Source organism: Dermacentor variabilis, chromosome 3, assembly GCF_050947875.1.
Source record: "Dermacentor variabilis isolate Ectoservices chromosome 3, ASM5094787v1, whole genome shotgun sequence".
NCBI classification, from domain to species: domain Eukaryota; kingdom Metazoa; phylum Arthropoda; class Arachnida; order Ixodida; family Ixodidae; genus Dermacentor; species Dermacentor variabilis.
Window position 1 is genome coordinate 232988696 of NC_134570.1, and position 18477 is coordinate 233007172.

The following is an 18477-nucleotide window of genomic DNA, read 5'->3' on the forward strand; positions in this document are numbered from 1 at the left end:
GTTGGCAAATACATTTTTCTAATAGGAATAGTAGGTAACGAATAGTCAAACACTGATGCATACAGTTACAGCAGGCATATTTATCTTGGAATTAAGCACCATGCTTATATTGTCTAGTGAAAAAAGGACAGCTATCAAGGAAGATTAGGATTATTTTTAAGCAAAAGCAATTATACCTCATATACTTGAAGCAGATGTAGTGCTTCTCAAGAATCACGTCCAAACTGCACACACTAAAACATTAAGCTGGGATTTTCAAAAAGACAAGTACATGTTTTGCTTGCCAAGTGACTTTTAATGTGCTCAATTATGTAAAGTGTGCTATTATATGATTAATGTAATTTGATAATGTAAAGAAAGAACAAGCCAAGATCTCTTGCTTCATATATATGTGCTGAATCAAGAAAGTAATTAAGGAAGAAGAACACCAGAAATAAACACAAATATTTGTGTGTTTTCTGGCATAAAATAATTCTCATGTAAGCCACATAACATGCTTTCCAAAGCATCCCCTACCTTAACTTACAGCTGCATCACATGAAGGCACTTTCTAAGAACACACATGCTTCATGATTATTCACTGTGTTAGTGACTCCCACTGAAGTAGTCTGAGAACATATCTGGGCATTACATTCAATAGCTGATGTAAAGTGAAAAGACTGCTGCTTGTAGGTATGAATGAACCAAGTGAATAAGAAATATAAGTTCTCAAACTTCTAGTAGTAAGTGTGGCAGCCCTTAAGAAGAACATATTGCAACTAAATATTGCAACACATGATGAAATAACTGAAATAGCTAGGGAGAGTTTAATAGACCAATAAACAGGAAACTTCAAATTCTCAACTTTTCTGAATGCTTTTCTTCACATGTACTCACCTCATAAGTATGACTTCCCTTAATGCTCGAACCTCTGCCTTAATTTCATAATTCCCCATTCTCGCTGCTTCGCTCATGCTGATTGACGTCTAGCACAAAGGTTGGCAAAAGTAGCTGAGCATGTGCATGTGTTGTGAGGCAAGCTGCCCACATCTGGTAGCCACATGCCAATTTCTCAGAGTAGATGAAAGGGAAGCCTTGAGGGTAAACCATAGAGAAGACAGATACCTTGGTTCAATGATAACTGAAAACACCAACATGGAAAATTTGGACAGCCCACAGAATCGGCAGAATTGACATAGTTTGGAAAAATTGAAGAGATGCATTATGATATTTATGTTGCACAGGTTCCAGTCAAGTTAAAGATTTTCACTGTCTAATAAACTTATAAGACAATACATGACCAGCAATACTGTATGGAACTTAAACAATTTTAATAAAGTCACCTAGAAGTCAGGATGAAGAAGTGACTGAATTGAAGATGCTAAAATGGATGAGGTGGAGGCAGATTGTGAAGACAGGTCTTAAAAATTAACATTCAACACACACTTAAGTTGGCAAAGATTGGACTCAATGTTCAAGAAGAAATTGAATAAGATAACTGATTGGTATACATACATGAGAGAGCAGCAACAATACAGCAGAGATAACTGTCATGCAAGAGGAAAGGATGTCAGTCTAAAAATTAACATTTGATCAGAAGAATGGTTATGCATGGGCTCAGGCTCACGTACAATTCTGTATGGTACGCATGATGTCAGAGCTGCATCGCATAAGGAACTGTGGCCTTACATACCTTGATTATGAAATGATGTGGGCCAAGAGTGGAACAAGGATAGCATCAAGAGGGGGCCTCCTCCAAAAGGAGAACGGTAGGGAAACGGGGCGAGAGAGATTTTCTACGCAACAGATACAGAGTCATATGAGTCATATATAGTCATAGAAACCATGACCCAAGGAGCTGCACAACAAGGTATATAAATTCAAATCTCCATACAGTTAAGCCTCAGTATAACGAAATTCTCGATATAGCGAAGTATTTAACTTTTTATAACCTCTTCTCCATAGAATACCATGCATTTAGAGCCTCAATATAAAGAAGTGTGTTTGTGTGCAATTTCAATATAACGAAATTTCGCTCCTGCCGCAGAGGAGTGCCAAGACAATCAATGGTAACTTCCGCGGACGCAGATAGTCAAATGATTGAATTACAAGCGGCTGCTTGCAAACGCACCTCTCAAACTGCGTGCAGCGCGATAAGAACAACAGCTTGGAGCCGCATCATGTTCCGTATAAATGAAGTCCAAGTGCGATCAGAACCTATCGCGCCCCGCGCACTTGTGCTTTAGGTGCGAGTGAAAGAGTGCGAGGGTGAGACAAGAAAGATGGTGGCTTCGTAAGTGCGGCCTTCCCACGCGAGCAATGGCAAAGTGGGGAAGGAAAGCGAGCTCGCGGTAACGCGGTCAAGCGCGCGCGAGGGGGCGGAGTGGGGGGGGGGTAAGTTGGCGCGCGTCTCGGCCATGACTGCGCGTGGCTGTAAACCCGGCTGAGCGCATATGCAGCCGCGCACCCTGCTCTAGAGGTAATCTGCTGCGTGTGGAAAGAGCGGGCATGCCAAGACGGCGTGGCATCATGTAAGCTGTTTTCCCGCACGTTTAGTATTGAAGGTTGCGCAATCTCGAGTTTTGATGACCCGTTGGAACGAGAAGCAGACGAAGCATTCGCTCCCAGCTGCCGGCGCTTTTCATGATAGCGTCGTCACAGTGCGACCGGGCGACGCTTTGGGGGCGGAGTGCACGCGAAAGCATATGGCGTCACTTAATTCGTACGTACCGCTGACGTGAAGATATCAACGTGGCATATATTTGAAACCGTATCATTCATCGCTGACTCCTATATTCGTCAAAATAAAATGTTTTCTCATTCAAACTTGCTTTTTTTTTTATTGCCCAATAATCCGGAAAATTGCATGGCCCCTTTCCATGCAACGAAAATCGATCGGCGACCGTACTCATTTGCATAACAGATCGAATTTCAATACAAGGAAATTTCTATATAACGAAGCGAATTGCCGATTTTACCTACTTTGTTATATCAAAGTTTAAGTGTATAACGAAATTCCCTGTTCTCTACACGGGGCCGGCAATGTGGGCTTGTTCGTTGATCATCATGGAACAGCATGTAGTGCAGCGAAGCAAAAACAAGAACACAAGAAGAAATGAAATACAGACACAAGCGCCTAATTATGTCTGTGTTTTGCTTTTTCTTGTGTCCTTGTTTTCGTTGCATTACGCTACATGACATTCAATACTTTCACTGTCACATTCATGAGCACTGAAAACCTAGAATCAACTAATATCTTGCCTGATTTGCCATAATTAAAAAGAAAAATGTGGGTATAGTAGGTCTAATTGAGTTCTGGTGATTTTAGTATCACTGACATATAGCTTTTAAGAATGTTTAATCGTTTCTTCTGTTAAGGCAGAGTACATGCTCAACTGCTACAATAAGTGTGAACGTAGGCAAAAACGACATCTTTGGCTCTTGTATCAATTTTATGGCATGTTGCGTGATCTAATCAAGTGGTCTCAATCTGATGAAGTTCTCGATTTAACAAAATAAAACCTCACATCCCAATAAAATTTATTAACTAGACTTACTGTACTTTATAACCAAAGTACTGTATAACTATAAGCAGCTACAGCCACCATGAGTGGCGAGCAGAATTGAAATGAAATTGCTTTAGTCGAAACACGCCGAGCGCTGCTGCTAAAGTACGCGCCACATGCATTGGGCGGCTGCGGGAACCACGGTACCACACACAGTTATTCAAAGCAGCACATAAAAGTGCCGTGGACTCAAATTGGTTAATAAATACATTCGGAACCAGTCTTTCGATTACTCAATTGATATATCAGCCACACACTCGCATAGCACGGCCACGTGGCAAACGCAGCCATGCGGACGCTTCACTATGCACGGATCGGCTGGTTGCAATATTGGGGCACTCTATGGGTGCATGTTTAAAGCACAGCGTTTTTCCTATCGTGTGATCGTTGCGGGTGCTCCATGGCTGAGTGTATTGCATGGTACAGAATTGGCCCCAGTACCAAAAGTACACAGGTAGGGTGGTCCGTGTAGCTGAAGCGTGAACACGAGCTCAACATAACCACGTCGTCATTATTCTGTAGCGATTATTTATGCGAAAGCGTCAAATGGCCCATTGAGCAAAAAAGCCGGCGTCTGTCGTCTCAGCGAGACAGCACCTCATATCCCATTGGCAGCGACCATGTCACGAGCGCACCTCGACGAAACAGAGCGGGTGAAAGGGTGCACCTGCTGTCGCTATAGTGCACCAGGTGTTGCGTGAGGGGAGAGGGTGTCGCCGCGACGCCACGTCGTCCTTGCTCTCGCAAGCCGCTGCCTGGTCCGTATCTCCCCCCTCGACTGGGCTTAACTGCTGCGCGTGCCTGCCGGCCTTGGTGGCCACTGCTGTTTCCTGGTCTCTGGTCATGCAGCACGTCGGTGGCATGCGGTGTTGGCACCGCAGGCTGCTGCTGCTTGCTAGCTCAGGCCCAATGTAGCTCTAGGGTGCATCACTTGCAGCGTAAAACTCGAAGGACTGCTCAGCGGCGTTCAATTGGGCATTAATGCTTTCGCAATCACAACTCAGATAAGACATGCTTAGCTGTCCTCATATGTTTTTCTTTAGTTGCCAAGTGGACGCATCATTGTTCACCATTCACAGTCTTCAATCTGTCGTGATCATTGCATTGTCATTTCAAATTAGTCGTAATATCACGCCGTCGGATGCTGCCGCCTTCACGCTGTGTAGTAAATACGCAGTCGTTGCCATGCATGCACTCATCATCCCAAAGTCGTTATGCCTCAATCGTGATGACTCTATAATTGTCATCCCATCGTCGATCATGCCATCGTTGTCACCGCATCAGCATCATACTGTTGTCGGCATTCGACAGATCCATTACACAGATTAGCATTACCTTTTCAGCTTCTAGAACAGTATGCACGTGGTGATCTACCGCAGTAATATTATGAGAGACACTTGGGCGGAACAATTGCTGGCCTCAATTGCCAAGCCTCCCTGTAACATCATTTATTTCAATCTCCATAATAATCCTAAATTGTGTCACAAAACTTCTACAACAAATGTCAACATGGTTTCCATAAGACCTTGTCTCTCATGAAAAACACAACTATATTGTCATGTTCACTAACTTGATCTCCTCCATTGAACTTAGTTCTTGTGTTGAATGGATGCTTTTAGCGTTTTAAATTCTGCTACTTTGTGCCACTGCCTCCTTCTCCTGAGTAAGCTAACTTAATATTGATCCACATGCAATTACTAAAATTCACTGAATGCTTTCTTCATGACTAAACACAATTTTTATGTTAACAACTCCAATTCACAAATCTGTCTTTTGTCACTTCTGGCATGCCACAATGCTGAGTGTTTAGGCCCTTGATTTTTCTCATTTTAGATCTCGCAAAGAACTTAACGTAGAAAACTAAACTTTCTGTTGATGACTGTGTGTTTTGTTGTGAAACAACCAAACTCTGGCAGGTCCGTTTCTGTTCAAACAGACTAAACAAATGGCCCACTGAGTAAAAAAGGCAGCGTCTGTCGTCTCAGCGAAATGGAACCTCAAATCCCATTGGTTGCGACCACATTGCGAGCGTGCCTCTACGGAGCAGAGCGGGTGAAAGGGTACATCTGCCGTCGCTCTAGCGCGCCAGGTGTTGCGTGAGGGGAGAGGGCACCGCCGCAATGCCACGTCATCCTTGCTCTCGCAAGCGAACGCAAAGTCTATATGCCCCCCCCCACTGGGCTTAGCTGCTGCACGTGCCCAGTGGGGCAATGTCTCCACTAATGTCTCTCCGGAGTGCCATCACTAGTTAAAAACCTAACATCAGTACCCTAGCAAAAAAAACTTATAGAAATTTCTATAGTCTCTTAGGAATATGTATAGGTTGTACGGGTCCTTCTAAGAGTGATATATATTCCTACCTGACCCATAGAACTCTTTACCAGACTGGCAGGCAGCAGATAGATCTCACTGTGCTGCCTACAAGCCCAAATAGCATGATGTACGTATCAGTCTTTTAAACCCAGATAGAGATCATCATATGACATACAGAAATCTGATTGAGGCACTGATAAAGCATGTTAGAAATAGCACACATGCCAGTGCCCACATGCCTGAAGAGACGTTTTTAAAATGAACTGAATATACAACCCTGAATGCATTGCCTGCGACGTGAACAGATTAACAAACACAGTAGGGATATTGGAGAATCAAATAAATATGAAGTGTGTAAACTGTGCAATTATCAAAACTTTTTACAGCTTGTATGCAGATATATTATCCTAAACATGTTTAAACACAAATTAAAGCATACGTTTTCAAAGCACAGCAGCGTTACTTAGCCTTTGAAACTACATGGGGGAAGTTGTATGAGAAAAGTATCAGTCCATCTTTGTAGCAGGTGTGCTCCAGCTCTTTTAATACAAAATTACATTTACAAATTTTGCGAGACGGATGTGCAACATTTAATGCATATCCAAAACAGAATTACTGTCATCATCATCATCATCATTATATTTATGTCCACTGCAGGACGAAAGCCTCTCCCTGCAATCTCTAATTACCCCTGTCCTGCGCCAACCGATTCCAACTAGCACCCGCAAATTTCCTAATTTTGGCGCACCACCTAGTCTTCTGCCATCCTCTACTGCACTTCCCTTCTCTTGGTACCCATTCTGTCACCCTAATGGTCCAACGGTTATCTAATCTGCGCATTACATGACCTGCCCAGCGCCATTTTTTTCTCTTAATGTCTATTAGAATATCATCTATACCTGTTTGCTCTCTTGTCCAAACTGCTCTCTTTCTGTGTCTTAAAGTTATACTTAGCATTCTTCGTTCCATCCCTCTTTGCACGGCTCTTAACTTGTTCTCAAGATTCTTTGTCAGTCTCCAAATCTCTGCGCCATATGTCAGCACCCATAAAATGCACTGATTGTATACTTTCCTTTTCAATGATAATGGTAAGCCCCCAGTCAGGAGCTCACAATGTCTGCCGTATGCGATCCAGCCCATTTTTATTCATCTGTGAATTTCCTTCTCATGGTCAGGGTTTCCTGTGATTAGTTGACCTGGGTAGACGTACACCTTCACAGACTCTAGAGGCTGACTAGCGATCTTGAACTCTTGTTCCTTTGCCCGGTTATTTATCATTATCTTTGTCTTTTGCATATTAATCTTCAGCCCCACTCTTACACTCTCCCTGTTAAGGTCCTCAATAATTTGTTGTAACTTGTCCGCAGTGTTCCTGAATAGAACAATGTAATCGGCAAACCGAATGTTGCTGAGGTGTTCGCCGTCGATCCCTACTCCTAAACCTTCCCAGTTTAATAGCTTGAATACTTCTTCCAAGCACGCAGTGAATAGCACTGCGGAGATTGTGTCTACTTGTCTAGCTGACTCCTTTCTTCATAGGTATGTTCCTACTGTTCTAATAAAGTTTATTTACAAAAGCAAAACAAAGCGCTTTCAAGACTGTGGATACTAACTGTAGCTCTAACATGTCCGGCTGAGTTTGTGAATGCCATAAATTAGACACTACCAATGTGATTTCATTAAAGCTACTTTCTGGGCTAGTTTGTGCATACTTGATTTGAAAATTATAACAACGCTAATGCATCCATCCACAAAGGAACAAGGACAAGACACAAGCAACATGACTACAAACATGACTAGGGTTTATTTTACACTCCACTATCTAAAGAATAAGCAAGCAACTTTAGCCACATTTAAACAAACACATAAGAGGAAGAACACAGACTGAAGTACCAACTTCACCATGCCCATTTGTGCTCACAGGCGCTGTATAGAACACCAGGTCTAATTGGCATATGCTTTTATAATATTAAAACTTCATATGAAGCTATTTTCTCTAGACTATGCATTTTTGCATTTATCCTAAAAGTGTTGTGATATGTGACAGAACACAAGTGAGCTTGTGCAAAAAGAACAAACTGGCATGGCACACTGACAGGAAGCAAGGAAACAGGACAAGCATCGCTATTGGTACAAGATCTACAGCAATATATCAGAACATGACAATACAGCAATATTATTTAAGCAAAAGTGAGTACAGATCTGAGAACTTATTCAAGTAAGAACATGGATTTACCATTTTTAAAACCACATAATCATGAACAAAAACAGCTAAACATCAGTGCACATATTGCAAAATCAGAAGACACAATTCTTCACTGGGTGCTAGTTCAACTACCGCACGTCGAAATGTGTAAAAGTAGTTTAACCTGTGTCTATAGCCTTCAGCATGCGAAAGCAAAGAAGACTATCAGATCAGGCTCGATCATATATAGTGTTTGGAGCCTTTGATTCAAACCGTAATACACTGTTAAAATAAAATTTCAGAGTTTGCTTGTTTCATTCAGAAAAAAGATAGTGTCTTAGTCATGCTGCCACAGTTAACGGATAAACTTGCACCAGCTACATTGAGTCAAAGGAGTAAATAAAGTGAGGAGGACAGATGCATGGTGTGAAAAGGATGCTGTTGTATCAAGTAGCATAACTGCTCACTTAACATTCAGCTGCTTTCCATGCCTCTGCATACAGACTGAGAAGCTTTACCTCTTCACCATCTGCTAGTGAAGCACTGTTTGTTCACTGTGATCACCCACTCAAGGCAGTCACGTGGTTAAGTAGGGCCCTTCGCTACATGTAAGGACACCAACCCGAAACTGTGCATAAGTCCTGTGAAATATTGTCATTTTTTGGCTACTGCAGCTGTTCATCAGCAGCTGCATTACTACTGCCAACATGCAGACTATGCAATTCCCCAAGCACATAATCAACAAGAGTACAATAATGAAGAGTGGCAAATTGGGCTAGCTGGTTCATTAGGAAAACAAGAAGCTAACGCAAGAAAAAGTAAACACTCTAGAATTTTGATGGCTCTGGCTTGGTTAATATATTCAAACATCGAAAAGCTGATTATTACAGAATGCCATAAAGTGTGGTGCACTGTTACCAACTGTTTTTTTTAAAGCTATAACCTGTTATTACCAGACATTCATATGCCATGGCTGAAGACATACTGTTCATCGTTGCCATGTCTTGAGCATGGGAATTAGTCTCTTTCATAAAGGTTTCGTATTGTCCATTCAAAAATATTGTTGTCTATTTCTACAAACACATAAAGGCGCATAACTTCGCTGGGTGTTACGTAAACTAGTGGCTCCTCTCTTCTGATGCAGACTGAAAGGTGCTTTGCATGGGGAATTTCAACAGGAAATAGTTTCTTGCATTTCAGAATTATACAAGAATTCGCTTCAGTAAGAATTCTACAAATGAGAGAAAACGCACCTGAGAAGCTGACAAATGCACTGTTTTTAGTCTTTATAATTCAAGTGTACTGGAGAGAGTGGAATGTTTGTTGGTTGATGACCATTCGCTAATATTCAGTGACACTTGTTGAGTCACAGCCACGGTTGTGGACTACAGCCTGTTTTTTACTTTCATCCAAGTTCAGGCACAGCTTTCCAGTGCCTAACAAAACTGTCTGCTGACCAGCTCTCCTCTCCTGTACACCAAAAAAACTCACTGCTTCTGGTGAAAGATTTAAACTAGCTTTAGCTGCCTGGAACTTTCGAGCAAGTACATAACATTCCAATATTTGTAAAGGAACATCATTAGCTCCGCTGACCAATTTCACAAGAAGTTCATTTCTGCCTTGAAATACAAATGAAGAATGTGACCAATGAGGTCCTAGTTTAGCCGCACTTTTAGGAAGATGCAGGATTTGGTGTACATTGTATGTCATTGCACCCAATCCAAACAAAGACTGTGCTCTCACAACAAACTCCGAGAGAAGATCAGATGATCTCATTATGGTCATCTGAAGTGACGGTATCTAGTAGAAGTATATAGACACCCTCCGTAAGCAAACTGGAATGTCTGACATACTTATCTGGCAAAAAGCCATGAAGGCATGGTAATGAATAATGAAGAACCCACCACTTCCATTCACTAGCTTTCCAGATTGTGAAGTCTAATAATCTTTGTGGTGTACGTGTGAACCAATTCGGTGGCTTGATTGCCAATAACCTCCTGTTTAAAGAGGCTAAACTTTGTTGTGAACCAATCCAAACATCTTTTCTCTTTTAAATGTGATCACATTTTTATTCTTTTTAAGCTGTTGTATGGTGTATATTTGTTCCAACAATCTTTCCTTTCTGAATCCTGGGCTTCATATTTGATTTATATGTATTGTCTTTTCTGATAATATAAATGCATTATTTCTGACTCATTTTTTGGGCAAAAGAGGAAGCTTGCTTCTCCTTGAAGCACATTACACCTATACAACACACATAGATACTGATAGACTATAGATCTGGCAAACTAATATGAATACACTATTACACTAATAAAAAGAATACACTAGTAGACTTGTACAAGCAGAATAGCACAGATACGTCCAGAATAGAACTAAAAGTAATTTTATCAGTGTATCAGTTGTATCGTTTCATAATGCAATAGAAAAAAACTGATATAATTTTTATTAGGTTGCCCTATCAGATTTTTTGCTAGTGATCTTTCAGTGTAAATGCATATCAACTTTTTGACTAATGCTAATAACTGAACACATGGCTTTTTTTGCTGCAAGTTTTCTTGGACTCCTGCTTCCCTTAAACTTATACTATATAATGTGCTTGCAAGATCAAAACTGGAGTATGCTTCATCAATCCGGGATACACCGACAAAAAACACAACTCTCATATTTAGTTGAAGCCATACAAAACCAACCTGTACATTTTATTGTAGCTGCTTATTCCCATGCCGCAAGCATATCAACAACTAAAAGTTCTCACTGACAACTAAAAGTCACATCGCGTTGAAACATGCCAAGAAAATCTCAACATGTGCAAATGTGAGCGAAAATTTTTGGACAACGTCATTACAGAAGACGAGACTTGGGTATTTGAATATGACCTGGAGACCAAAAGGCAATCATCTGAGTAACACACACTCGTCCCCTCCCCAGAAGAAAGCCAGGATGAGCAAATCAAAGATCAGGATCATGCTCATTGCTTTTTTTTTGACATCCACGGACTGGTTCATCATGAGTTTGAAGAACCTGGAACCACTGTGAACTCCAAATATTATGTGGATGTCCTCGAAAGACTGAAACGCAGGGTTCAACATATCCGGCCGGACATTGCACACAACTGGAAGTTGCACCACAATAATGTGCTGGCCCACAGTGCCTTCATCGTCACCGACTACCTGGTTAATGCGGTGGGGCCAACGATCCCCCAGCCCTCGTACAGCCCGGGCTTGGCTCCCACCCGACTTTTTTCTGTTTCCATGCCTCAAAACACCCCTGAAAGGCAATCATTTTGGGACAGCGGACGTGATTAGAGCAGCTAGCACCACAGCATTAAAGGCCAATCCGGAGGAGGACTACCACAACGCATTCAAGAGGTGGAAGTCTCGCTGGAGCCGATGTATTGACGCAAAAGGAGAGTATTTTGAAGATTTTAAAACTTTTTGTAACAACAAATTCAATAAATGATTTTTAATCGCCTTACTGACATTACTCTCAGGACAGACCCTGTACATGCACCTTGAAGGTATGTATGTGGAAAGCATTTCAACCTCTGCTTGCTTTTCTGGCATGGAATAAAACGGCCTTTTGTCTCTAAACCACTTACTTTTAAACTATTCCGTTTGGTTCATTTTTCTAACTTCTGCAGAGTTGCATTCACAACTTTCATAGTTAACCGGCTCCGTTTTCATTCTTGCTTCCTAAAATATGCCCTCCTGTCATGCATAATTTGGAAGGCCTTCTGTTAGCAATGGGTATTGTATTTCAAGACTATCAGTGCAATGTTCTACGAAGGAAGTAAATTATTGTTCAACTTGATATCATGATACTGCTGCATGGTTGTTATTTAGCTCCGCAAGAGAATGGTCCTGCCATCCTACCAAGAGTGCATTTCATGGGTATTATTCTCTATCTTTTTTGACATTAGTTTATGAGGCCCACAGATATGTATCTGTGTCAACAATAACACCTGACATCTAAGTTTGTGCAACATACACTACATTTAATCAGATAAAAGTTGCATGGTTGGTCTCTTGGACCAGTCTGCTCAGTGGTAGGAGGTCGAGATCGCAAATGAGAATGGCTGGCCAAGATCTGTGGTGTATGTCCCGTGTTATGCATCTGACAAGATTTCATGGTGGCAAGAAGACATGTCAGATATGATGTGATCTTTCTAATTATTGTGCACAGAGTTATCAGCATGATAATATCCTTAATGCTATAAAGAGTACCTCCAGCAAGCAGTCTATATGCTTATGCCTTTTTGTTGCTTATGGCAACAAAATCCAACATCCTTTGAAACATGCTCACTTGCTGTCTGATGCACAAAATGAAGAACGCTGTTTTCTCTAAATTTATTAGCAACAAGAAGCCACTCTGGAAGCAATTATATACATACACAGCAACACACACTAAAACCTACAAATGGGAGAAAAAACACAAACTAAGCTAACAATAAAAGAAACCAGACACCCAACAAGTGTTACATGTTACTCATGTAAGCACATTCAACCTGAGTTAGAGAGATAGATGGTCGAAACCCACACTCCTGTGCATGCATCTGGATATATTAAACCTCAGCTACTCTTTCTGTATCATAACTATCCCCATGTTTGTGAAATCTGGTGTACAACAGCAAGAACAATGATGGCTTGACAGGTGGTTCACCTTTCAATGAGTTCTATAAGGAGGATGCATCAAGTCTTCCAGCCAATGTACACATTACCACATGAAAGCAGCAGCTTACAAACAGCACAATACCATACAGCACAAATTATATATTTGCCACGTGTTATTAAACTTACATCATTAAAGTACATTAGAATTGGTGCTAAGGCTGGTGCACAATATATGAATATACTTTAAACAATCATAAATAATGCAGGAGCTTGGAATATGATTGACTATTCTCGGAACTGCTTTGATAATACAAAAGTCAAGGCTTTGTTTTTGGCATCACCCACTCCAATTTGTTTTCTTTCTTTTTCCAATTGAAGCATTGGCAAGGTTTGTGCCATGCGCTTCGACCGTGATTCTTCCTTGTTCGCGCACGGCCATGACCATAATACAAGAAAATCGCCCCAGTAACGCAGTGGTCCCTGCCTACTTTTTCATACACTTTACCGCAATACTTTACGTGTGCTTCACCGCATAACATCACTGTATTGCGGCAAAGCTGATTTTATGGAACTGACATTATGTAACGGACCTTTTGTCCTTCTGCTGCTCACATGAGCATAAGCTCGAAAAACCACAAAATAAAGACTTGGCTTGCTGCTGGTTGATTTCTAGCTAACATTTCGAGACGTCTACGTTGTTTACAAAAAATCGGTGAAGTTTCTCGCGCTGGGACGCGCTTCAAAAGGCAGCGTCACCACCTATAATTAAGGCAGTCATAAGCGGCAACGAAATCCACACAAGGTACATCAACTTCCACAAAGTTACTGGGCAACGCCATCAATAACTGGCACACGGGCCACCCAGGAGCTGGCAAACGCTGCGATGACATCCACACAAACCACGTCGCTTTCCACAAAGCTATTGGGCAATACGATCAGTCACAGGCACAGGTGAAGTCCGCAAAAAACTACAGGGGCAGAACTACTACGGCCATACTCAATCACTTCGCCACAAGCTCTCACATTTAACGACATCAAACAGCTACAATCACTTCTCCACAGCCACGGACACAGGCGAAGACCGCACGGGCAGAACGGAAGCACCGATTCAGGGCTCGATCGTCGCGTTCATCGCTTTAGCGCCACCTATTTAAAAATAATATACGGAGCCAAGCCAAACTATTATTCAGCGTCTATTTGGGTGAAGCTAACGCTTTCGGGCGTTCGAACGACCAGGGCACTATAACGCTTACTCCCCCCCCCCCCCTTTTCCACTCCTGCGAACTGTTGATGACACGGAGGAAGGAAACTAAGGAGAGGCCCTGACGTCACTCTTTGTGAAGCAAAAGTGAAGCCGGAAGTTGGCGTTGCTCATGGCGATGCTCCGCCTTTTGGGCCACCCTCCTCTCTTGTTTGCATCTTTCGCGAAACCACGCCGCGCTGCGCGTGGTTTCGCGCGCGGAGCGCGCACGCTCGCGCAACATCCGGCAGAGCACGGTGCAGGTAACACAGCGCAACAAGACACGGCGACTAACGCAAACCCACCCACACAGCGCCTTTGCCACGGCACGAAACCTACCAGAGCAACACGTGTGAGCGCGCAAAATCACAACAACGCCGCCATTGTGGCCCAAAAGGCGTGACCATACAGCAAAAAAAATTAAAAAGCAGCAAAAAATGAGAACCTACTACGTCATTTCCGCCACACTTTTCTCCTAGCGCGCGGAGGGGGTAGGGCCTCTCCTTAGTTTCCTTCCTCCGTGGTTGATGATAAGCAGAACCTCGTTCATATGTTCTGGAAAACAATGTGAGAAAGAACACCATCCAGGACAACGTGCAAGCCCAAGTTAGTAAAACATGCCGCAGGTTTGCCTGAAAGGCAAAGCATTGATAGAAATAGCAAAGTACTTGACTACTAAATGAAGTAAGGCACATAGTTTTATGGTGTGGGATTCTCCTCCGTGCTCTTGGGACAAAGGAACAACACAGTGTAGTGCAAACAATCACAAGGGCATTTATTGCAGCTTTCCTAGATCAATGCCTGCTAGCCGAATTGCTATCCACAAAACATGCCGATGGTAGGGTGGCTAGAAGGGGAGGTGTGAATACCGGCGGCGAAAACGTGACCCCACAGCGCACCGATGCCGCGGGGCGGCGCTCTTGACCGAGGCGGGGGAAGCAGCCAGACGAAATGAGCGCCTCGCCAGCCTCGCGTCGGCTGCATCTCTAGAACCGAAGTGAAAGTGAGCCCGTTTCAGATATCCCGGGCTTTCTGCGAGCGTCAAAGAATAAATATTTATCATGAAAACGATCTTACGTCAGACCGCATCCTTACTCCTGTGAAATTTTACGGGCCCAGTTCGCACTGTATCGAGATTCAAACGCGTTTTGTCTGTGCACATTTCGTGAATTAAGGGCTAGTGGGGGGCTTCGAAATAATTTCGACCACTTCGGGTTCTTTAACGCGCACTCGCATCATACGGCACACGGGCGCCTTGCATTTCGCCTCCCTGAAAATGCGACCGTCGTCCTCTAGATCAGCGCAGTCAATCACCTTATGCGTGACGCACGCATAGTACTCATTCACCCTATGCAATCACCCTATGACGTAGTCACGCACAGTAGTCAATCACCCTATGCGTATCAGGTAATGTCTCCAGATTAAGACATTACCTGATAATTCGTCTCGACGTATTTACAAGCCACTTTCTGTCTGCACTTGCACACCTGTAGCATGTTATTTTGACGCTCATATAAGCAATTTCCCATGACTGCAGACAGTGAAGCAACAGATCTGGTCATGAAATCGTTTATTTACAAGTGAGGAAAAAAATAGTGAAAACTTTACAACACACAAGGTTTCAGTGTTTTCCATTTCTTCTCACTGCCCTGCTGATTGACACCTTTAAGCAAAAAGTGAATGCTTGTGAGGCAATAAAAACGTGTAACTGAGGCTGTCAGGGTAGCACAATGGTCCAGGCAAACAATTTTTGGCATATCACGAATTGACTGCAATATTTCGGCCACAGCTTTGGCTATGCAAGCGTGTTACACTGAATGAACGAGTGAGTTTCTTTTCAGGGGCATTAACCAGCTTATAGGACGATTCTGGGGGATATAAAATGCCCCCAAGGTCCCGCTCTTTGGATGCCTCTGATGGAAGTTCTCTGGGGATATTGCCTTTATCACTAAGACATGCTGCTTTGCAGTCTTCACAATGTGTGGGCAAAACACGCCTTCTCGCCACATAACCTGCAATGTAATAAACTTTAAGCCGTGCGTCGCTGCGGTGCTCTACATAACTTTGGTGGTCCACAGCCACTTGCACGGCATCTGTTGGCACAGCCTTCACGCTGTCTTCACTGTGGCTTTCTTGTTCAGCCAGCACCTCTTCAACAGATAACTCCAGGACATCCGAAGACACATCGCCGTCCTTGGGGCTCCTTGTGAGGCTCTGGAAGCTAAGACACCTGGATGTGCACAAGCAACATTAGTTACTTAAGCATGCCGAACTTCTGCAAAACATTGGTACTATTTACCAAGCTTGCACGTATACATACCTTATGACTAGAATGAATTGAGGTGGGGTAGGATGATTGTTTGCCCCGCTCGCTTGTCTCACAACGCCAAAACATTGCTCCAGGCGGTCTTGGATCAGTTTCGAAGTCATCATCTACATGATGTCAGCATTGTCGGTAAGGTACTTTAGGAGGTGTTTTGTTGAATGGATGGTCATCGTCAGCCCCTTAGAAGTACTGTTACTAAGAAAGCCGAGCCCATTGGAGTGAGCCTCCCGTTCATCAAGGAACGGAAGAGTTTCATCAAGGGTGGCCTCTTTCTTGGTGCCCCGTCTGAAATACCAGAGAGAACAATCATGCACCGTTTTGAGAGAAAAACTATGTTAAAATAACCTCATGACTTCTGCAGGGAACCTCGACGTCCTATAAGCTGGTAAATGCCCCTGAAAAGAAACTCACTCGTTCATTCAGTGTAACACGCTTGCGTTTGCAGGCAGGGGCACGGAAGAGATACCTTTCCTGTGGTTTTCTTGCACCCAGTATCACATCCGGGCACAAAGCTCAGTCTTCTTTTTCGCTGCCGACTGCATCTCGCCCTCGAATTACGGATTGTCGCGAGGAACACTCCAAAAGGGGCGCCGAGACCAACTGACAGCGGAGGCGCAGGCCAGCACGGCTACGAGTCCCCCGCCGCGAGCGGCAGCGCCACATTCTTCCTGGTGGCATCGGTGCGCAAGGGGGTCACGCGCGCCCGAAGGAAAGCGCCACCGGTATTCACACCTCCCCTTCTAGCCACCCTACCGATGGGCGCGCGACAAATCGAGAAAGTCCGACTCACCGCGACCGGATAGCGAGCGAATATGTTCGCCCCATACTGGACCCCAACGCCTGGTCGTTCGCGTGTGCGGGCACGCGAACGGTGGCGCGTCCGAAGGAGGCCACGCGAGACAGTCTCGCAGAAGCATGGACCGGCGCACGCGCGAAAGGTCCGCGCCACTCGCCGACCTGCAGCCGAAGAGCTTTCTCCTTTTCGCGCCCAAGTAACCCCGCCGTGAGGCGGCGTTAGTAGCGCAACACTCGCGACATCTCTCGTACTGCGCTTCAATCACACCGACCGCCGCGGGCCCCATCCAGGCCATGCAGCGAAGCCGGATTACAGGAGACGGGAGCTATGGACGTCAGACTCTGGAGTTTTGCAAGACGCGTAGCGCCACCTGCCGGTGCGAAGAGGCAGTAATTGAGTAGTGCGAAGCCTGACTCCCTTGCTAAGTTGCCTATGCAGCTAGCGACGGCGAAACAACAATTTAACTAGATTTTGGACCATATTGCGAGTGTTCTGCGCATTTAACACCCAGACAGAGAGCTACGAATTTCTACGCTAGTCGGACGTTCCGCCGAACTGCCATAAAGCGCTTGCTGGCTCACTTTTCAGACTGATGGCGGAAACGACGGCAACCGCGATAGCTTCGCGCGCCACGAAGAAACGCCGCAATCGACGCTACTGTTGTGCTGTAAATTGCCATGAACGTTTAGTTTTGCCGATTTCCATAGCGATCGTATGAAGGAGAAAGGCGAGAGCGCTGGGTACGGGGGCTTTTGACAATGTAAGCCACGAAGCTATCCTCACGGGCATGAACAACCTGAACTGCGGGAGGAGAGTCTACGGCTACATCAAAGCCTTCCTTTCAAACAGAACGGCAACGATTGGCCTCGGAGGGCTCCGCGATCAGAGAAGTTCCTTACTCCAAACAAAGGGACGCCTCAAGGGTCGGTCATCTCCCTCACGCTTTTCAACATAGCAATGATTGGCTTGGCAAAACAGTTCAAAGAAATCGACGGTATACCCCATGCCATGTATGCCGACGACATCACCATCTGGGTTAACACAGGCTCGCTCAGACAGAAAGAAGAGAAGTTACAAGAGGCAGCCACCTGCGTAGAGGACTACGTCAGAGCAAGAGGGCTAGCCTGCTCCACTGAGAAGTCCGAGCTCCTGAGAGTTTGGAGAGGAAAGCAAAACCGCACAGTCCCCACCAGCAACGAGTTAAAGCTTAACGTCTACCTCGAGGGGAAGCCGATACCGGAAAAGACGCTCATCAGAATCCTGGGGATGTGGATACAGTCTAACCAACGCTGCACCCACACCCTCGCCCTACTCAAGGCATCCACCCTACAAGTGGCCCGCATGATAATGCGCATCTCACACAGACGCCACGGCATACGAGAGGAGGACACACTCAAGCTGGTCAGAAGCTTGGTCATCAGCCGAGTGGCATACAGCCTCCCATACTACAATCCCATCA

At 44.2% G+C, this 18477-nt stretch overlaps 1 long non-coding RNA gene across 1 annotated transcript; it reads right to left on the reverse strand.

The window, feature by feature from the left end:
• Window positions 1–15451: 15451 nt before the first annotated feature.
• LOC142576722 (uncharacterized) lies at window positions 15452–17086 on the reverse strand. Its single transcript, XR_012826941.1, has 2 exons — window positions 16217–17086; window positions 15452–16126 (listed from the first exon to the last, which is right to left on the reverse strand). It is a non-coding gene; the product is annotated as an uncharacterized LOC142576722 (long non-coding RNA).
• Window positions 17087–18477: the final 1391 nt, after the last annotated feature.